This window comes from Tribolium madens, unplaced genomic scaffold (genome assembly GCF_015345945.1).
Source record: "Tribolium madens isolate multiple individuals breed KSU strain unplaced genomic scaffold, Tmad_KSU_1.1 Scaffold_11;HRSCAF=98;Tcas5.2_LG3b, whole genome shotgun sequence".
NCBI classification, from domain to species: domain Eukaryota; kingdom Metazoa; phylum Arthropoda; class Insecta; order Coleoptera; family Tenebrionidae; genus Tribolium; species Tribolium madens.
The window spans coordinates 1,662,945-1,686,491 of record NW_025400975.1 but is presented as its reverse complement, the minus strand read 5'-3'; the positions used below and the strand labels follow the sequence as shown (position 1 = coordinate 1,686,491).

Below are 23,547 nucleotides of genomic sequence, written 5' to 3'. Positions count from 1 at the left end.
AACAACTGGTAATTTGTAAGCCAAACTCAAAAAATTAGTACCCTGCTGAGTGTTTCCTGTTTAAATTGTATTGAACCAAGTGTTTTTTTTAAATCATTTGTTTCCAAAAAATAATAATTAACATAAATTACAGTAATATAAAAAATGATCTTATTTTAAGAACAAAATTTTGTTTTGTTTTTGAGTTATTCGATTTTTGTTGTCTAAATTGCAATATATGTAAAAAATTATTTAATACAGAGTAGATGGTTGTAACCTTCATGAAAAAAATGTTTTTGTGATGAGTTTTCATTTGAAAAAAAAATATTTTTGTAAAACTCAAAAACAAAATAACAAAAATTTCAAAAAATTTTATTTTTGATAAAACATCACATTTTTATAGAACTTTATAATTCATCAATTAGTTTTTTCTAAAAATAAATACGTTTGACTTTTTATTGTTCAAAATTTTGCATATCGATGCATATTTGGCATATATTGGAGCATATTTCTTAATATTTTGTGCATAATTTTGTGAAAATACGTGCTTATATATGCGCATATTTTACGATTTTTTCGTGCATATAATCCGAGCCTTACTTATAAGTATCAACAAACTATTGTGGTGTCCCTTGGTGACAGTAAGAATGACCACGAGAGGTTGGGATTTATGGTCGATGGCAGTTGACAGTGGGAAGAAGAATTNTGCATATTTTACGATTTTTTCGTGCATATAATCCGAGCCTTATTCATTACCATTACCAACAGAATAGTAAAATTTTGCACATTGCTCTATTTTTTATGTGTTTGTTGTACAGGTTCTCATTAAAAGTAATCAGATTTCAACATATCACAACTTTTTTTATACTCTATATTTTTATTTATATTTTGTTCTAATCAGCCTTGCTTAAATTTATAAGATTTGATCTAGAGATACCTACCTACTTATAAGTTTTTAGAATCTTCCATTTTATATTTTGAAAAATATGTATTTTTTTGAGAATCTAGAATCTAGCTTTTATTTCTGACGTTATGTATGGCTTTGCTGTACTTTTTTGTGGGTCTGTTATATAGGGTGTTCACTGTAGGTGGTTTCTATTATCCACATTTTCATACTTTACAAAATTCAAATTTAATTTTTTTGCAGAATTCTAAACTTAAAATTTTCTATAATTTTTTTTTACCTCTAGTTTATAATTTTTTTTCTGTCTAAATTTTTTCAAATTAAAAGTTACACTAAAAAAACGTTGAAATGGTAATTGAGCAGTTTCCAAAACAAAAATATTTTTCATACGTTTATTATTACGATTATGATGTAATTAATGAAGGGATGAGGTAAGTCAAATATCTGCAGGTTACACTCCACGTCTGTGTTTTTTTAACTCAGTAGGTTATATCAGCACTCTCACTTTCAACGTATACTCACTAATTAGAGGAAACATCCAGTTAACATGTGTTAGTTTACCCAAGAGTATTAGACGGCGGCGGGTTGAGAGAAGTCGGTGAATGAGAAAAATAATCATTATTTTTTTATAACAATTTTTACATTCTTTTGCACTCTGAAAGTGTAATTAAGTCTGAGGGCAATAATCGGGGGTGTCGGTTGGGGGCGGGCAACAAATCTTGGCTGTGTAGATGTCGGACGCATCCTGTGTTTGGACAAGCGCCTTGTTTGTCGATGTTATATTTGAACAGCTCACGGAATACCCCGACATTTACATGTCTACTGTATATATAACGAATAAATTAATTCACTCTAATCTATAAAGTCATAAGTCTTTTTGCGAAACGAAGCCACTGCCGCCGCCGCCGCCGCCACCGGAATAAAATAACTATTAATTTATGCGATTCACATTTTATGTGTTGCATAATTACACGAACGATAGAGTGGAGTTGTTAGGACCAGTAAATGGGAACATAAAAATGATGAAATGGTGCTTTATTCATTACGCTTTTTTGTATTTGGATGGCTGTTTGCCGGCGGTGGGAAAGGGGTCGTAACTTGAAATGTAATCGCAATTTCTTCCATTTTTAGCTTTGTTTTAATGTTTTTTTAATTTTTATGCCCGGAATTAAGCCTAAATTATGAAGAATACAAGAGATAAATTAAATTGTAAAAGTGTTTTTTTCATTATTAATAAATCAATAACACTTCTTTGCAAAACTATAACAGCAAACTTTACCTGCTTTTAAACTACTGCTTTTACTTTTATTTCCAGCTCTTTGTTATAAAACGACCAAAACAGTTTTGAATTGACAATTTTGAAAGCAAAATATTTTTCTTAATTTTTATTCCTTCGTTTTTACTTTTCTTGAATTCGACACCCTATTTCTTTTTTCAAACATTTATTAAAAATTTTTAAGATGTTGTATTAACATGTTAGCATCATGAGTTTCTTAAGAACAAAATTTCTCCACTGAAATGTTTATTGGGTTATTAAGAATTTATAAACACACATAAATCACAATTTTTTTTGATTGACAAATATTTTAAAAATGTTACACTTAATACTCATTTTTTAATTTTTCAAAAACTTTGAAAAGAACTAAAGTTTTTACAAAACTGACCACGTTTTAAGTGGTAGAAAAAACTAAATCAAATCTAATTTTTATGTCGAAATTTTCAGCAAAAATAGAACTTAGCAAAATCTTTCTAAACGTGTTTTTTTTCGTGGTTTTATTTTGCAAATGATTTTTTTTAATAAAAATTATTATTAGTTTATATGAAATAGTGTTTTCGTTTCTCTTAATGACTTCAACCTTATTTTCATAAAAAATATTAAAAATGCTCCAATAATTCATGTAATTTGATCTTTAAACATGCATTTCAACTTTTCATCCACTTTTAGTTTTATTTTTAGCTCCATAAAAAGAGTATAACATTTAGTATAAAGTTGAGTAACGAAATTCTCGCCTATCTAAAAGTAAAAGTTTTATTAACAACCAATTCTTTTTATCTGTTTTTACTTTTCTCAAACTCCTTCATTTACAAATTTATACCGAGCCATTCGTTTTGTCATCAAGCCGTCAAACCACTCAATAACTCCGTCACATCTCCACTGAAACGTTCCTGAAAGTCGCATTAATTTTTATTGAAACTTTTGAAACTTCCCTCGAGACTTCTTGTCGGTAAATTACAAAAATTTATAATACTCTTCAACGGAATGTACACATGTTTACCCTCCGGTGTAAATAATGCTCGCTTTGTGAACTTGTGTATAAACTTTCCCGGATATTTACGGAGACATTGCGAGGGTCCGGCAGGGTCAGGACTATAGCCAGGATCGTCCTTCGGGACGCAGGCTTAAGCGCCGCCTTTGATGCATTACAGGGGGAAAGAGACCGGATTTGCACCGGATAAAAACAACCTGATGCTCTTTTGGATATCTTATCCTAAAATTTACCAAAATCTACTTTGCCTGTGATTTAATTAATTATAAAAGAAATGGAAAATGTATAAGAACTTTTTTAATTTGTTAAATATTTTAACTTGTCTTAAATTATTTGTAACGAGCATTTTAATTGAAATTACCATCATTACGGCCAATGACGTGCAAATGACAGCAATAATCAAGCACGTTCTGTTATCGATAATTAATTGCGCGATGCACACAATGCGTTTTTTAATAATTAAAGTGGCTTTTGTTGGAAAGCATAAAAAACTAGTTTAATTTAATAAAGTTGTATCGATTCTGGCAGCTTTATAAAACCGATTTTGTGATACAAAATAAAACGATTATGTTTTTTAACTATTAAAAAAATATCAATGTGTTCGATTTCCTCAAATTCAGTCTGTTCTCTTTCTACAAAGAAAGTTAGTTTTAGATATTTTGCTACGTGCCCAGGAGATCAAATAAGAATACGTAGAAAAAGATGTTTAAACTCTGATTTCAGATCCATTAACTCAACATCCAGTCGTAGACCAGAATTTATTTTCTCTTTGTTAAAGTTGTTTTTAAATATTTACTAAAATCTTTTAAAACAAATTACCAGGAATTTACGAGTTTCTTTCTTTGCATCAGTATTAATATTTTTGACTTTTAAAATAGACAAATAATTAGATTTTTCGGAAATAATTAAATATTCTGAAAATCTCTTACATCTAAATTTTTTTTCTCTTTTGGTGTATTTTTTTCTAATTCGCCCACAAAAACAAAATTAACTTACTTTGTTTTTTATTATAAGACATCCTGTATAAATTTCTCAATTCGTAAAATGTTTGAGTTTTTCAAATAAAAGCACAATTTTTGTTTAATTCGCAAATGATAAAATTAAAAAGCAAACATCAAGTTATCCAATAATGCTTGTAAACAAATTACCAACTCATAAAATTTGTTTTTTGCATTATAAAAGCGAGCAGTTTGATCAAATGTTAAAAACTGCCTCTAAAACCAAACCGAATCAAAAATAAATAATATTAGCTGCAAAAGCGCGCTTTCAAAGCTCATTTAATATTAATTACTTTTTTTACCCCTAATTGCTTTTACGTGTTTTTAAATTATTACCGAAGCAAGATGAGCTCGTTGTTTGGATCATACGTGTGATCCCCTGTTATATTTCCGGGGAAAAAGACTGACAATAATAATCATTTTAATTATTTATTAGCTTTGTCAGAAACGAATGAATGAGTGAAGCGGAAATTTTAATTAAATCGTTAGTGCATGGCTAATGGGCACAGAAATGTGACCTTACCCGTCAAGAAAAGTTCAAGAATTTTCAATCAAATTTTAATCAAGAAGTTCTAGTTTTAAAACAAACAAACACATTTTATTTCTAAGTACCTACACAAGTAAATCCTCCAAACACTGTAGGCTTGCAATTTTAACACAAATCCCAATTTATTAGCTTAGAAAAAAACGTGGTAAATGTAACAGGTGATTAAGCGTGTAGCAAAACAAAAGGATATTCGAAAGATTAAAATTTTAATTAAAACGCTACCTTTTTTCCGAAAAAGAGAACCGTGCTTAGAGGAATTAAATGTGCTGCTGGATCTACTTTGAAATAAACTTACTTGAATGTGCGTTTTTAAGCTCGCATTGCGATACGTTTTTCAACAGTAATTAAAAAAATGAAAGTTTCAAACACAATTTTGGAGGGATTTTTGGTAATAAATATTTATCCTGAAAATTCATTTCAGTCGCTGAGTTTGTGTTGCTAAAATCTTCTATGAAGTATAAACAAAGTGTATGTAAAATTAAAACTATGTACAAGCAAGTAATGTTTTTTTGATTTATCAATATTTATTTTGTTGTGTTGATAAAATCCAAACTTGTTTCTGATGAATGCAAACGGTAAAGAAGGGTGTCTTTATTTACGAGCTTGGGTGAGGGTTGAGCATCCATCGATTTTACCTTCAACATTCAATTATTGATAGTTTTATAAATCACGTTATCGAAACTTTTGTTGAATTTGCTTAGTGTTTTCTGTGTTGTTTTTTTCTGTTCGTTTCTATTTTCGATGGATCTGTTGGTGTTTATGAAAGCAAAGGAGCTTCGAAAGTTTTACACTTTATATTAAAAGTTTTAGTTTAAGTAAACGAAGTGGAAAAGTGTTAAATATGGCGGAAATTGCAAGCGCACGATATCAGAAGTTGTTGTTTTTGAGGGAAGTTACAGTAAACATGTTGAGATTTGGTGCTTTGGATTTGTTTACGTTTGATTAAAAACTATATAAAACAGAGGAATCTCAGAGGTGGTTTGCGAATTTTCGAGAAAAATTGATAAAAATCGATTTTACGATAAAAAAGCTCTTATGCTTTTATGTACTAATACTACATAACTAATCTAATATTCATCCATACACAAAATTTATCAAAAATTTGTTTTTTGCATTTCTACAAAGTTTTATACATTTTTTGAAATTTCTAAAACTATTAGGAGTGCAAAAAACGTCATTTATTCTAATTTCAACTTTCAGGTCCAATTTAACAAAGTGATAAATTTAAATCTCGGTTAAACCATAGTGACACCAATCAGGTCAACGCTACCTTAGTAACAATCGAACAGTTAAAACTTAATTTTGGTTTAATCGTACCAAAAATCAGGCCTAAGTCATACACTTAAAAATTTCGAAAACAATAAGCCACCAAAATGTTTAACATAAGTGACATAAGACACCATAAGAGTTTAAATTTATAAGAAATTAAAAAATATATTTTTCTAATTTATTTCACAATTTTGATAGACACCTTTCAAATTTTTGCAAAACGCTTCATTATTCTATTTATTTATTTATAATTTTGGTGGATGCGCCGGGTTGGCATTTCACACTTTTAAAATTTGTATTTAATTTATAAAATTTCAATTATTTCTGCAAATTTTGCAAACAAATTTATAATGAAAATGTCTCTAAACATAAATTTCAATATTATTTTTTAAAATTGCTTTTCTAATACTCTAAAAATAAAAAACACCAATGTATTACATTGAAATAAGATAAAGTCTAGATAACACATCATGTAATTAGCTTTTTGCTCTTTTTTTATTTCCCTACAATACTCCACATTTACTTTTCACCGCATCATCACCCAATTATGTTGAATTTTTTGCGCACGTGATAAATCACGTGAACAACTCGCACCCCAGCCACCGTGTGCATTTCACGAACATGGAATGCAAAACACAAAGGTAACAGCTCTAAATGTCACAGCCAAATAATTTATAATGCATTTATGTAGATCCTGGTGCATCTCTCACCCAAGTGTTTGATTTGTGCAAGTCGTGTCGGTGGCATTCAAGACACCAATCGATTCATTTCTGACACGATTTTTACTTGTCTCTGAGACAAAGTAGAACGGAATCCATAACCATGTCATGATACGACGTTTCGGATTTTCGGAGGTGGCTTACGGTTTCCAAGTTGCGAGAATTCAACACACGCAAGGATAAGATAAGCTGATAACACAACCATGATTCACCCTTAAACATACAAGGGAGATCGCTGAAGCACGATATAGCGAGTTTGGACAGGGCCGGATTGGGAGCCTTTTTGGCAACTGGATCAAAAGCTGCTAATTGTGCTAAAAACCATTTGTCGCAATTTAATGCGACAGCTAAGTCGTAAATTTTCAACGGAACTATTTGGATTGGTCTATATTGCGTTGGTAATGCAATAGTGGGGCTCGCGACTTGATTTATTGAATTTTTCTGCTGGGAATGTCAGTAACAAACTACTTCGGATGATGATATGACGATTTTTTTATCGTAATTTCAATTTCACATGCGATGGGATGGAAAAAACGGAATTGTATTAAAATAGAGGTTTGTTTACCCACAGGTTTTATTTATTCAAGCTGAATATAAAGAAAAGTGTTGATTAATCATTATTTTTATTCTGTGTCTAGTTATTTTTAATTATGAAAGGGTTGCTATTATTCTAGGAGTGGAGTTAACCTTTGTTTTAAACGACAATTTACGATCTTATTTTCTTTTCAAATTTGTTTACTTATTTTTAAATACAGGCTGGATCATAAAAAAGGCCGCAAGCCATATTTCCATTATATTTAAAGTTATATTACTTCTTGGAACAAAGTTGCACACTTTATTCTCATTTTACAATAAACTGTTTAACTTTGATCAAAGAAGTAGGTATTGTCATATAAGTAAAAAATAATTATTGCAATTATGTATAATCAAATTACCTATACTAAAAAGCAAATAAAAAAATGAGAAGTTATATAAATTTTAAAAATAACTAAAACTTTACAATTAAATTTAAAAAATTTGAAAATATTTATTAAAAATACGGATTTTACTAATATTGAAGTGCAGTTTAGGAAAGTAGGATATTAATATATAATCTCAGATTATAATCTAAAATTTGAGGAACATCAAATAGAAGAATATCTATACTAAAATAAAAAACTAAAAATATTCTAAGTGTCTCAAAATTGATGGTGCTTTTGAGCTTGGTTTCAGGGGGCTAATACAAAATGAAAAGTAAGAGTAGAAAATATTGAAATCGAATATTATAAAGCAAGATATTTGTTGTCATAAAATATGCTTAAATAGTAAATTTTCAGTTTTCTTATGCTATTTTAATAAAAAAGTACTTTTTACACAAATTTCTTGCTTTAATCAAAGTTGTGTTTTTATAAAACATGTGTTACATATCTGTACCCCAGAGCTAAACTATGGCAAGTCCAAAATTTAGGAAAATCGTTTCAAATCTTTAAACTGCTCTCCTGTAAAATTAAGATTTTGGACTTGGTATAGTTTTGCTCTGAGGTACAGATATGAATCTGTCAGATGAAGCTTTGCTCGAAGATTCTCTTGAAATATTAACAATAGCAAAAAAAGTGATTTTAAATTTACTACCTAGGAAGTCAAGAGACAAGAATTTCAAATGTTTGGAAATGTTTTTTAATTGAAGAACTCAAAGAAGTTTCAAAAAATATGTAAAGTAGTACTTTACTTTATTGATTTCTACTTATTTAAATCACTGTTTTCCATTAAATTCACAAAAAATATTAATTATATTTTTGTTAATAACTCGATTACGAAGGACAATCTGAAATTTTTCTACTATTAATACTGATTTGTGTTAGTTCCCTGAATCAAAACCTAAAAGCACGGGCGTCAATTTTGAAACACCCTATATAATTGATTTATTATTTTAAAATATTAGAATTGCTATGAATTCAAATTATTTTCAATTTTGACTGAAGTTAAAAGTACACTTTTTTATGTTTTTTCATGTCCCATCAATTGAGGCAAAAAATAATTAGATTATATTTTAACAGCCTTCAAAGTCATAAGTAATATAAGACATTTTTTTAAAAACTTAATTTCGTAGTTTTGGAACTTCAGTAGACCACCACAGAAATTAAAACCTTCAATGTTTTATTTTAAAACCTGACGATTTTAAACCGAGATACTTTCCAAACTAATTAAGTCGTTTTTGGTGTTTTATTAAAATTTCAAATAGTAGCGAATTCAAGCCACGTTCCACCAAAATTGCATATCTGAAATATAGTTTCTAAGTAGTGCACAAGAACTTGCACTATAAAATGTGTCATCAGAACAACACAGCTTTAGCATTTCTAACCAACGGAAATAAAAGTTTTGACAAGTTTCGCAGTATTTCCGTTGAATTTCAATCCAATTCAAATATTTGATTCAATTTTTTTAATTGATAAAACTGGTGTTGCCCAGTCAGCAATAATTTTAATTAAAGTTGACGCATATAAACTCTATAAACACAAACAATAAAATCGATCGTTGGTGTTGAAAACCAAATCCCGATTATCCCAGATTCGAATTTGTCGCTTGAAATAAATTGTGACCACAGTTGGCTTAAGTGGATGTATTAGTTGTAGTTTTTTCCTCTAACAAATAACGAGTGTTAACACACAAACCGAGGAGTCGTTACAAATTAACCTCGCGCTGAGATATATGTGGTTTCCCTGCTGTGGCAAAACAAGCATAAAAGGGGACGTTTACGGGGGCTGCTTCGGACCTTGTAAACAAGCGAAATTGCTTGCTTCTTTCACCACATACGGAGAATATAATTAAGTTCGCCAAGATCCAAAGAGAGTTAATCATTTTCGAGGATTGAGTAAAGTGGCAATGGGCCGGTTTGAGAATTAAAGAAATTGGAGATGGAATTGGAGAAGGGAAAGAGGAGTGGGTAATAAAAGCAGGAAATAATAAAACTGTGACTCTAAGGAAACAAACTTACATTTATTATGAAAGAATAATACTTTTTGATAATGTCACACATAAAAATAATAATGATAATTATTATAAATAATTTAGTCGATATTTTATTTGATTTACTATGTAACTTGTTCCAAAGACTCGATTGCTGTTGACAAAACCGTATGATTCCGAACAGTATAGATTTTTTATGCAAATTTTATTTTAAAATGTTATAACAGTTATTTAGATATCTGTTTTTATGACAGGTAGTAATAATTTTGATAAAACTGGCTCGATTATTTGAGACAGTTTTCCTTTCACCAACGGTTCCGTAGTGTAGCGGTTATCACGTCTGCTTTACACGCAGAAGGTCCTCAGTTCGATCCTGGGCGGAACCAGTTTTTTCTATCGTATTAAAAAACTAGATTATAAAAACTTTCACCAATTTCGTATTGCATAAATGTATCATGATTCCGTGGTGTAGCGGTTATCACGTCTGCCTAACACGCAGAAGGTCCCCAGTTCGATCCTGGGCGGAATCATTTTTTTGAGTAAAAAAATACAATTCATTTTAATTTTCTTTTAAAACCATACTTTTTTTATATATTTTTTTTACAAAAATTTGCTTTGAAACAATAATAAATATACATAATAAAGTTGTATTTAATAAATTCTAAAATCAATGTACTTATTTCTGCTACTCCTGGTATATTAGCAGGCTTTTCTCATTGTTCAGTAGATACTCCTATTATTAAAAATCTAGTTGTGTTTTTTTGTGGTATTTAGTTTTTACTTTAATAATTTTTAATGTCAATGCTTTTAAAAAAATTAAAGATTTTTGTATAAATAGAAACATAAAAATATACAGATTGCTTGAGAAATAAGCACATTGAATTTATCAGAAGCTGCAATATTAGTTGGTAACTTTTATTAACAACATTTTTTAATGGTCCTAACAGCTATTCATTGCAACCTTATATAAATCATTAGAATTGTAAGTCGGAAAGTTAAATGATTTTCATATAAAATCTACTTTTTTGATAAAAAAAAAGATAAAAACTAACACCTACCAATGTTATGAAACCAATAAAAAATTTTATGTTTTTATTACCATTTGGTAACAGATATTTAGATAAATATATTATAGCAGTGAATCATAATTCATCGTTTTTTTGAGTCGATTTTATAAGATTGTTTTCGTTTCACCATCGGTTATGTTATAGCAGTTATTCAGATACCTGTTTTTATGACAGGTAGTAATAATTTTGATAAAACTGACTCGATTATTTAAGACAGTTTTCCTTTCACTATCGGTTCCGTAGTGTAGCGGTTATCACGTCTGCTTTACACGCAGAAGGTCCTCAGTTCGATCCTGGGCGGAACCACTTTTTTTCTATCGTATTAAAAAACTAGATCATAAAAACTCTCACTAATTTTGTATTGCATTTTTTATGTTTATCACGTCTGCCTAACACGCAGAAGGTTCCCAGTTCGTTCATTATTTTTTTTTTGAGTAAAAGAAAAACATTTTTTCAATGTGTTTTTTTTTTCTAAATTACATTTTTTTTAAGTTTAAAAAGTATTTAGATCTATTTTGTTATTAACACAATAATAATTATACATACTTAAGGAATTCTAAAACCAATGTATACTTATTTTTGCTATTGTGGGTACATTAACAGGATTCCTTCATTTTTCAGTAGATAAAAAAACATTGTGTTTTTGTGATATTGAATTTTTAATATAATTTTTTAAATAAAAATATTACATTTTTGTACAAAAAGAAACATGAAAAATGTGCAGGTTGCTCTAGAAATAAGTACATGCAATTTATCCACAAGAATTCGTCAAATTATTATTAAAGGGTATCTAAGAGTGGTAGTCTTGAACTTTAATAATTTGGCAGTTTCTTTGCTGCCGGCAACGGTGCTCAAAACAACAGAGGGTTGACAGTGCCTCCTAGCATAAGGCAACGTGTTTGAGGCCCAAACTTTCTGGTTGGCAGCTGACATACCAAAACTCAGAAAAGCTCTGGTTCTGTTTGAGGGTCCAAAAATGGAACCAAAGAGGACCTTAGACTTTCTGGAAATCCACAATCCTGGCTTGGGCAGTCAGTCGTGGCTACTCTATGGTTAGGAGAGAAGCTTTAGCAGATTTTAGCAGATTTAGCAGATTGACACGTTTGCGCCATTTATATTGGCAGGGCCTTGTTCTCCTTCAAAGGGGAAAGGAGGAGCTTGCGGGACCACTGCTCCGACTGTTCAGAGCTTGTTTTGCTCTAGTTTTTATACCTAAGGTCTGGAGAGAAGTAAAGGTAGTGTTTATACCTAAGCCAGGGCGTGCCACGTACACCAAAGCTAAGAGTTTTAGACCGATTAACCGAATATCCTTTCTTTTGGAAACGATGGAAAGGCTGATTAACAAACACGTGAGAGAAGAGCTGCTCGGAAATTATTCGCTGCACTCAAATCAACATGCCTACATCACAGGCAGGTCTACTGAAACGACTCTGCATGATATCGTATCAACGATAGAAGCAAGGCTAAAGAGTGAACCATATGTTGTGGAATATTTTTTGGTTATTGAAGGGGCTTTTGACAATGCCTCATTTGAATCTATGTGTCAATCTATGGTAAAGCGAAACGATAACCAGATTCTGGTGAATTGGGTACGGGCTGCTGTGTGCAGAACATACAAAAAAAAGGAAGGTCCAATATTAGGTACCACTTTTTTTAGACAACGACTACGTGCGCAAACTTTGGTCAAATATTCATTTGGACTTCAAACTGACCAAACGTACGTTGAAGACAAGTCGCGGGCGGCTACAAATGCACTAGGGGGCGAGGGAGAGCTGTCGGCAGAACGTGGGTACTTTCCCTCAATATAATGCTTGTGTTGTCAGACCAATGATCACCTATGAGTCTCTTGTCTGGTGGCGAGCGGTGTAAAAACCATGGGACAAAGTATCTTTGAACCGGATTCAACGCTTAGCTCGATGGGCTATCTCCCAGGGAGGTGACCGCGGCCGGATTTCTTCGTCTGCGCAGGTTGAATCGGTGGAAAAATTTCTTTAAAGGGACTATGGTTTGGTATCGAACCAGAACTCCATCTTCAAGATGAAGGAACACGGTATGGCCCCCATCACCGTAATAAAGCAGAACTACGTTGTAGAAATTCCATCATATGAATACTGATGTGAATCGACGAGAAGCTACATAGATGGGAACTGACTCGTCTGCTACGCCGATGCAATCCTGCAGGCACACTTCGAAGCTCGTCTGGAAATGTCATACACGTTTACAAGAGCTGGCTAGATGCAACAAGAAAGTTGCTCTCCGCTGGGTTCCGAGTCATTGTGAGCTCAAGAGTGGGCAACAAGAGAGCCAGAATGGCAAATGGCAGAATCCCTTGCGCCAATCAAGGCTTTTTATTAATGAGTCTTTAAAGGAAAGACCTTCAATTAATCGTGGACTTGTACACAGGACACTGCCTATTAAAACGACACCTGCATATAATTGGTCTTGCAGAGGACGATCTCTGCAGGGGTTTTATGGAAAAGGAGGAAACTCCACTATACATTCTCTGTTTCTGTCCAGCATACGCTGGACTAAGTCAGGAACATCTGGACTCCCGATATGCCGGTTGCAAGGAAATTAAGAATGCTACAACGGGAAGTTTGTTGAGCTTCATCAGAGGAAGCACAAGGCTTCCTTTGTAGTTTTTCTATATCCACCTAGAGGTGGTGTATAGTGGGTTGTAGATGCCTTAGTGCGCAGCTTGCTTGGCGGGCTTCACCTACCCTTTTAAAAATTATTTTTTTATTAATATTGATTCTTAATTGAAATACAAAGATTAAACCAACTCCATTTAATAAAACAGAAAAATCCTACACTCTGGTGGGGTTTGTAATCGTAAAGACAAAATTAACCATCTATAACAAACAGGACTGGAGGTATTAACGTCTAGATGTTTTAACAACGATCTTATGAAGAAATTCAAACGGCTGTAGTTCAATATGCGAATTATTATCTAAATATTTTGATCCACACCGTCATGCTACCTGAAATGTTATTTTTAATAGAAGCAAAAATGATTTAATTTACATTTTGTGAATGTTTATAGTAGTTATATTCACAGAAACTATAGCTAAATTCTGAAATAGAGAGGGTTTTAGTCGCCCATGATCTCTGGGGTTAGTTATTTCAAATCTATTATTGGTATTGTTTAAAAAACTATTTTAAATTGCAAAAATACAGTTACCAAAATTTAAAAAAAAATGAAATTTTTTGCACTAATTTTTTTGTAAGGTAATTAGGTTATGCAAAAAACGCTTGGTTCCATACTTTTTATTCTCCTCTTGTATGTAGGTACAAAACATACTTCAACTACACCACTGTGTCATATTTGAGTTTTGTGAACTTGATATTGACAATAACAATTATTATCCTCGTTGAAAGTTTTTAGTATAATTTGCGTATTTTTCATTCATGGCTAGATTTCTTGATTTTCTTCTGTTTTTTTTTATTAGATTTTTAATAATTTTTTATGATTAAGCAACTTCTTCGAAATCAAACATAAATGAACTTGTGTTATCTAGTATAAAAAGTAAAATAATGAGAGTCATTCATAAAAATAAATCTGTTGTCTTTCATTTATTCTACCGCAAATTGGTCTGCTCTAAATATTTATAATAGCAAAAAACAATTCAAATGCTGTTTTAGTACTTTACATTATGGCTGCCACACAAAAGTGGTGATTTTTTTAAATAATTTTTTAATTGTCCTATTATTGTTTTTTGATGTACTTATTTCTGGAACAATCTGTTTAAAAAATGCAAATATAGTATATTTTTTTAATCTTTACTTGACAAACTTTATAACTCTTGCAATTTTTTACGAATAAATAGATATACATACATACTTTGTTGTCTAGAAATTTGAATAAAGACATGGCAAAAGCTAAGAGTTAAAAAAATATAATTTAGCTTGAAAGACACTAATTGTGGACCCCTCTACCGTACTCAATGAAAAAAATTTCCTTTCCACGTCGCCGCCGACCCGTCTATTAATTTAAATGACTGAAACTCCTCCGAGAATATCGAAAGCCGTGTCAGCAAGTCGACCGCATCAACGCGAAAGCTCTGTGTAAGCTTTCCACTTCCACATCAGTAAGCTCCGTTGACCGTGTAAAGTCCCAACTTTAAACACCTTCTTATCGTCGGGTTATTACTTTGTTTCACGCTCCGACGAAAAGAACAATGTTGATGGGCCTTTTGCCAGACAGATTGATTTGATTTGTTGTTATCGCCAACGAGAGTTATGTAAAAATAAATCATTGGCGAAAAATTACAACAGAGACATTTATTTTGTTTAGTGGGCAATTTGGGAAGGCGGCCAAAGGGACAAATTATTATTTATCGAATCACGAGGCAGGTTTTCATGACAGATCTATACGACTTTCTACATGAAACAAAGTAGTTTAAAGTCGTTGCGTTGAATGGTGCTGTCTGTAATTTGGGAGTTTGTAATGGCTGAACTTTAACAATGTATGTACTCATTCGAGGCGAGCTGATGACGTTGCTGTTTCACTAAGACTGCTGAAGAGTGAGATGTAATGTTTTATTTATCGTCTTGAAACGAAATAAAGGAAAAATCAATGTTACGACGACACTTGAATTTGGACCTTCTGTTTCTCAAAAAACAAAAAGTTCTCAAAAAAATAAATTTAAAATTGAATAATAACCTCGCTACATTGCATAGCCCGCAGTACAAAATATACAGGTATTCTACGTGAAAATATGAAATTTTTTCTCATACATTTATTTTTTTATTAATTTCTTTTAATGAAAATGACAAGTCACATACCTATTAAGTAAAGTGGCCATTCTCTCTTTGTCTTTAAAATTCCTCCAGTTTGTCAGCAGCTGTCCCTCCTAATAATCATTACTTGTAATTCTTCTCTTTATCCGTTGCTTTTACATCATTAAATCCACATTTAAAGCAAAATTTCGTAATTACAATTTAAGCAGACTTCTCTCCTCAGCCACAAGCCTATAAATTTTTCTTCTTCTTGCTTCCCGAATTTCTAATCCCGTTCGTTGATGTATTTATTGCGTCGTTAAAATTGCGCTTTATTTCAAACCGTGATGGATCTTTACCAATCATCATTAACATAATAATAAATTAATTGATCGAAAACTTGATAAATCGCCGACTCATTCGTCAGTCATTAATTTATTGTCGACATCTGTGCAATTGTGGTGTTATTGTGGTTCAATCAATAGGGAAAAAGAGTCACTTTGCGCCGGAGGCGGCCAACAAAAATTTTCTAATTGAATATTGACAGAACACTTGACATCTTAAATTACTATTGACGAGGGATATAATAAAATATTGATTCGCTGGAATGGGAATTGTGGGTTGCGTTCCCAGCGGGCCAGAGCCTCGATTCTTAATCGTCTTTAATTGAGAGGCAAAAACGGTGATTATCAATTAAACTGAAGCGATACAGACAGGGGCGGACTCTGACTCGTAAATAAACAAGGACGGATCCGTCGACAGGGGGATTTGGAGAGATACACTGTTGCATTTTTCAAATTAATTCAAAACATGATTGCAGTGTGTTTGTGAATTCATCCATCGGCGACGGTTATCTGTTTCGAGGATAGTGGGGACACTATTGAAATTACTTTTATTTCAGTTTGGTTTCGTTTAATTAGCCATTAACAGAAGCTTGCTCTATAGGGATTTTGGTATTAGTACTGTCTCTCTTTGTTGTAACATTTATATTTAAAACATTGTGAAAAACTTCAAAAATACATCTAATTTTGAAGCTTTAATATAATATGTAGGTGATCAGTAAAAAACAGATAACTCACTTTGTATCACGGTCAGTATACAGGCAGTCACAGAACTGCAAATTTTGAGTCGCCTGTATCTCATATTACCGATTTAAATTTGTGAATTACATACAGGGTGTCAATTTTAAAACTTGCAATCGGCAATATTTCTAGAACTAAAAAAGTTATTGAGAATCACTCAAAACCGTTTCGGTGGTTTTTAGGGAGAATCAAAATGACATGGTAAGTGACTTACCTCCACCCAACCTTGAAACCACAGCCACCTCAAGTTGAAAATTTTAAATGGCACGACCTTACTTGTGATACAATGTTGGAAAGCCATAACAAGCGCTTTTTAAAAATGTCATATAACAGTCTATTTGGTAAAGCCGTTTTTCCAATTATTTAAAAACGAAGACTTTAAATTTTCATTTTTTTTCATTTTTTCTATTCAAAAGTGGGTGGAGGTGCGTCACTTACCATGACATTATGATTCCCCCTAGAAATCCCCAAAACGGGTTTGAGTGATTTTCAATAACTTTTTCAGTTGAGTGATATTGCCGATTGCAAGTTTTAAAATTGACACAGTATATAAAAACCTTTGTTTCGTCTCTCTCAATGGAAAACATTCAAAGTTTTCCCTTTCCCATTTCCTATTTGCAGAGTAAACGAATAATAAAGCAAATTTTATAAAACAGAAATCGGTGTAAACAAAGCTGAAAGAGTTCGCAAACACAAAGCTGATAACCTGTAAAAAATCCTCTCGGCGTGTTTGTTGCTTCAACTTAGTAACACACGAGGAGAAATTGATGAATGTTTCCGGGCCGTTCAAGAAATAAATGATGTCTATCTCTAAAACTCTTAGAGAGCGCAAAGTAACATAATCTTTATATGCGGAAAATAAATAATCAGAGTTTTCCCCGAAGCAACAATTTTCCGCAAACACAAATATTTACTTTTCGCACTTTGGCATGGTCCAAAAATGAGATCAGAAATTGAACGATCGATTTGGGAATTACATTATGGGGAATTTATGAACAATTACAATTCGTATTAGAGAAAAAGGTGCCTCGGGCCGAATCACATCCAATAACATGGAAATGTGAATTGTTTGTCGGGCCGGAAATGCTACGCGCGTTCTTTGATGGATAATCGAAGTTGGAATCGGTTCCGGACGTTCACGAACGGCATTAAGACGACCCTTCAAATAAATAACACGGAAGTGAGGACAGAGACGGATCAGCGACTACAAAATGAAATAGAAATTAGGAAAAATTCACTGGAGAAAAGGAAAAATAAACTAATCGGAAACTTCTTTTTCCTTCCTTTAAGAAACATATAAAAATACAAAAGCGCATAAAGCAAAATATCTAAAACTTCCTCATTTACAATTGACGTTCAAGCTAAATGGTTTCCCACCCTAATTTAAGAAAGGAAAGTGGCAAATTACCTTTCAGAAAGGTTAAGATTTTACCTCTTCCATCTGTCAAAATTACAATACAAATATATGTAATCTCTCTCCCCCATAGAAACGGGAAAACATTTTGTTAGATTTAATGGCAAAACTGGGTTAGGTATCAGGACAAATTGTTACTTTTGAAGTTTTTCTTTCCGGATCCAAGAAAAATTTATATGTATTACACTGGAGGAAAGTGTTTTTTTCTCATTGGGCGAAACCAGTAACTTCCACATGTGGGAGAAAAAGATACACTTTCCTCAATTGTAATACAAATAACTATTTCTTACGACCCTAACAGAAAGTAAGTTTTTCCACCCTAATTTTAGGAAGGAAAGTAGCCAAACACCTCCTTTATCTGTCAAAATTACAGTAAAAATACAGGGAGGTAAAAATTTTACCTCCCCCATAGAAGCGCAAAAACATGCTACTAGGTTTACTTAATGGGGAAATTGTTAGTTTTAAAGTTTTTCTTGCTGGATCGTAGAAAAAATTAAATGTATTACAATGGAGGAAAATACCTTTTTCTCCCTGAATGGTTTCCACTTGTAATACAAATAACTATAAATTTCTGTGCTTCATAATTTTGTTTTCTTCTTTTTCTTTTTGTCATTTTTTTCTCTTTTTTTTCCTTTGTTCTGTGTGTCTTAAAAATTTCATTTTTATAACCATAAACTAATTTTAATAAAAAAGAGCATAAAATAAAATTAACATTTTCCATTCTCTACTTAAGTTTTAAGTTTAAAAACGTTTTCCATTTACAATTCATGCTATACTTCTAACCATATATACAGGGTGATTCTTAAATAGACCGACAGAATTTTATCACAGATTTCCAAGGATAAATGGAAATAATCTGTACCCTAATTACGTTCATATTTTTTAGGGGCAGAACCCCCTTGATCCGTGCCACGGCGTTTATGAATTGTTGCAATGATCAAGTATATTTTTATCAAATTAATACTATGGTTTCCACTACCTGTGCTAATACTATTTACGAACACATCAGTGGCGTACGCTTTACCTCAAAAATAACTTTAATAAATTTTATTTGGAGAACGGTAACAAAGAATTTTTTCAATATTTTTTCCAGCATGTTCTCATTTGATACTACCAAGGATAAAATTTTGTTGGTCTATTTAAGAATCACCCTGTATTTTTTTTCAGATTTTATTTTATTTCTGATTACCTTCTTTTTTCTTTCTCTTTCTTCTTTCTCCTCTTTTTTTTAAACTTTTTTATTTACAAAAATGTACTCACAAGAACTTTCACAATTCTTATCTGTTCAAAATTTTGTTTTGTTTCTTAGCAGTTTCAAATTCAAATTCAAAATATTGCAAAACCTTCAATATTGCAGTAGTTTTTCAAAACTTTCCATTTAATAATATAGCTTAAATCCTTTTGTCAAATATTTCCAGCACCCTATATGTGGGATAGAGGAAATTCGGTTATTTATCTTTCCACCAAAATCGGATCCCTCCATAAACCTCGCTAAAGCCTAGTCCAAATAAAGTCGCGTTTGCTTCGTTCATTTTTTAGTAATAGGTCGGGGGTGTGTGCGTGCTGTAATGTCGCACGCCCTATTTCACATCGAATGTATTATTAACCGCTCCCCGAATTTTGCTATTGCACGACACTTTTATATTTTCCGCTTTGATAACGACAGATTATTCAATTATTCGGCCGTTAGCGGTTTTTGATTTACGTGCGTTGATTGCGTTTTTTCCACCGACATGAACGAAAAAATGTGTCGACAAGTTGGAAAGTTGGTTATCGACGATGGCTTACAAGCGACGATTTGTCCAAACGAATTTGTTTGGCGGCGGTGGTGGTTATCGACGGCGGTGATCGCTTGGACGAGGTGAGGTTTTAACTTGTTTCGACAAGAGGGATTTGTTTCGACGACTTCGGAGGCGTCAAGGGAGGATTAGTGATGATACGCGTGTCATAAACTTTGTACGAAAAAAGATTTATGTTTACACAAAAAATTGAGTTTTTCACACAATTTTGAAAGTTGAATAAGCTGCACATCAACCAGATCACCTCATCTACTCAGTTTTTTTTTATTAAATTTTTTTAACGAGCGAGGGAATTTCTATTACTTTATTTTATTTTGTTAATAATTTTTCCTTATTGTTCTTTTTTCTACAATAAATAGAAAAAAAATTAAAATTCACTAAAGAAAAGTAAAAATTAGCTAAATAAAAACTATTTTACATTCTTTCTTTGTTTAAGTATTGGTTTCTTTTAGAAACACAAACTAAATTTAAAAAAACAAGAAAAAATTACTAATTCACAATTTATGTTTAAGTTTAATAATTTGTTTACAGTATTTTCTCTTCGAAACCTAGTTTTTTCTTTTATTCATTTTTTAGATGTGTTTAAAACAAAGATTCACATTTACCCCAAAATAAAAAAATATCTTTTTTGAAAGTCAAATGAGCTGTACATAACTGATTTAATGTGTGATAAGTTCTGTATACTTACTCAGTTATTTAATTACGTTTTGTTTGCTTTTATTACCGCCGTATAAGCTCCAACTAAAAAGGAAAAATAACGTTTCTAATTGAATTTTATAATAACAAGCGAAGGAGTTTTAATTAGGTTATTGTTTCGTTTCTCATGAAACATACAGCTGTTTGATACCTAACGATTTTTGATAAAATCTTCCTTCCATCACTTTTTATTCTTTTTTTTTCTAATAAGTAATGTCCTCTAACCACCTGTTTGTATTTAAATTTATTCAAAGTAAGTGATATGTTTTTCGCGTGATCCAGGTAAAAATCTAATAAGTACACGTTTTATATGTAAATATCAACCGGTCCGTGGTGTTCCGGTGTACACGTTTTGAATTTTATTTTAAGAATAATTCAGAGGCTTATGCTTCCGCCCTTAAAAGAGGAAAATAAATATTACAACCGTGCGTTTTAATTATCCATAGAGAGTACGCGAGTTCATTTTGGATGATATTAGCCTTGGTTAAAACCCATAATGACAAGACAAATAAGAAAAGCGCTGCTCCAGGAGCCTTTTTCTGTTTACTTTTATTCGAGCAAAGTATACAGAAAACACAAAGTAACTGCTTTTGTTCCACGTGGACAATAAAAGACTAATTAAAATAAGAACCTTGTTATAATTGACAGTTGAGTGTAATTAAGAATACTTTTGATAATAATTTAATTAGATTTCGAGAGGCGGTTTTGGTGTGTTCAGTCCGCAGTCGGATAAATCACTTTACTATTTTCGATTATTAAACTAATTCCTTCATAATTAACAGTTCAAAGCTGTGCAATTAGCATTTTGTTTAGGGAAGCTTATTAAATGGGTAATAAAATGTAAAATTCGGTCGATAACAATGATTCCGGGCGGATCAGCGAAGCCCGTGGCTAAATCCATCGATTTTTAAATAAATAACTGCCAGGGATTGGAATACAATTGGTTTATGAACATTTTGCATCATAAATGACTTTTTTTTCTCCCAAATTCGCGTCCTAATAATTCTAGAGTGCTAAGTACTATTTAGTGTTACTAAATTGTGAAAAATTTTACCTCGTTGGGAAAACAGATCAAGTGGAGACTTATTAAAATAGCCTCAGGTTAATGTGACACAGATTTTTGCGTATCCATTTTTATACTCGAAATTGTGACGCAGATACCTGCGCATAATTAATACTTTTCAACGAAAATAAATTTGAATTCTTGCGTGACACTTCATCGTATGTTTTTCGGATTTGTCAATGTGATTTACTTCTAACTGTCTGGAACAAAGCTTTTCTGATGTGTGCTTGATGACTTATTAATGCGACGGAAACGGACTACGAGGTTGTTATTTATTTATCGGATGGTATTGTTCGAAGAATTTCGTCCACTTTTTAATTTATTTAGTTTATTTAATGATCAAATGTGTAGAATTAGAATTGATTATAACTTTGGTCTTTTGTAAGGTTCTTAAATTAAACAGTCCACTTCCAGTTTGTCATAATTTCTGGTTAGTTAATTTTTTGAAAAAAAATTTTTTGTGTGTCATGCGCCCATTATAGAACACCTAGAAAATCAATAACGTGTCACAATTGAAACAATTTACCAATGGTAGTTTTGTACATTGCGTAGATTTTCCAGGTTTAAAAAATTGATAGAATCTTGTTATAGGAGTATATTTAACATGCAACAAAGAAAATTAAAAAAAAATAATATTAAAAATATGTTAGGTATTTAGCATTTATAAAATTCTCATTTTTTTAAATAATAATGGACTATTTTTGTAAAAACAAAAAATTGTTATAATTAAAAAACAATATGTTTAAAACTATTAGTAGGTAATCCAAAAAGTACAATTAATAATACAAGTGGCCCATTTCAAAACTATCTATTACCGATTTTGTAATGTAAAAATACTTAAAAGAAATGTCTAGACTTATAATTTTTAACTTTTTACTTACAATTTGTGTATTCAGTCAATATTTTGCTAAAATAAATTTTTCACTCAAAATTGTTAAAATTTTGGCAATAGTGTAGGTGGTAAATTTTACTACGAAATTTTCTTTTATTGAAAAACTCAAAGAAGTCATGGAGTTTCAGAGCATTTATCAGTTATTATAAATAAAATTAAAATTAATTGCAAAATTATTTTTTGGGTTATTTAATTTAATACAGAAAGAAGATTGTTACTCGAAAAATAAGATATTGATAAATATTGGTCTTGGGATAATGAAACTTCCTAATACTCCACCATATAAATATTTATAAATTTTTATTTAAGTAAAGTAGTTTTATTGTACGTTTTATTTCTGTTAATAACAGAGAAAAAGCTAACTTTAGATTGTAGTGTCATTAAATATTGTATACACAGGCTGTATTATGAAAAACGCCCCAAGCCATAAGTCCACTATTTTTAAAGTAATGACAATACTTCTTAGAACAAAGTTGAACATTTTCTGTCATCTATCGTTTGAGGTTAATGAATTAATCTGAACTTTCTATCTGCCAACATACTCTTAATTAATCGAACAATTTGTTTGCAGGGTACGGTTTTACATAGTTTGTGAATTAAACCTTCTTTCAAAATATATACAGGCTGTATTATGAAAAACTCACCAAGCCACAACTCCATTATTTTTAAAGTTATGACAATATTTCTCAGAACAAAGTTAAACATTTTTGTCATCTATCGTTTGAGATAGATGCTAAATTAATGTTGTTTTCTGTTTCCCGGAAGTAGGTAACATCAACTTTATTTTTTTAAATAGAACACCCTATATACTTTACCACTTTTACATTGTTTGTTTAATTGTCTTTTAAAAGTTTTAGTATCATTTGCCTAAAACCAACCGTTAGTAAGATTAATGTATTTATTAAAGTAGGCAGTGGAAAACAATAACATCAAGTAATGTTAACAAATATTAATACTTTACATTTTCTCTTACTGTTTTTATACTTTTTGGTGTTAATCATAGCTGGTAATGTGTTAACATCCTCGAGTTTTTTTATGTCGCTTTGATTTTCGACGATTTGAAACTTCTCTCATCAAAAATCGCTCAGTATAAAGTCGTAGTGCTCTCCCACTATTTTTATTTCATTCAAAATATTCTTAAATCATGTCTGTTAATACATTATCATCCATAATTAACACCAAAAAG

At 31.4% G+C, this 23,547-nt stretch overlaps 1 protein-coding gene and 3 non-coding genes across 5 annotated transcripts in view; 3 read left to right on the top strand and 1 right to left on the bottom strand.

The window, feature by feature from the left end:
- The window catches only part of LOC123005775 (heterogeneous nuclear ribonucleoprotein C-like), a 183,657-nt gene that overhangs the window by 158,406 nt on the left and 1,704 nt on the right, over positions 1 to 23,547 (bottom strand). The gene's annotated exons all lie outside the window — the stretch shown is intronic.
- Trnav-uac lies at positions 9,943 to 10,015 on the top strand. Its single transcript has one exon. It is a non-coding gene; the product is annotated as a tRNA-Val (tRNA).
- On the top strand, positions 10,087 to 10,159 carry Trnav-aac. The gene has a single exon. It is a non-coding gene; the product is annotated as a tRNA-Val (tRNA).
- Positions 10,930 to 11,002, top strand: Trnav-uac. Its single transcript has one exon. It is a non-coding gene; the product is annotated as a tRNA-Val (tRNA).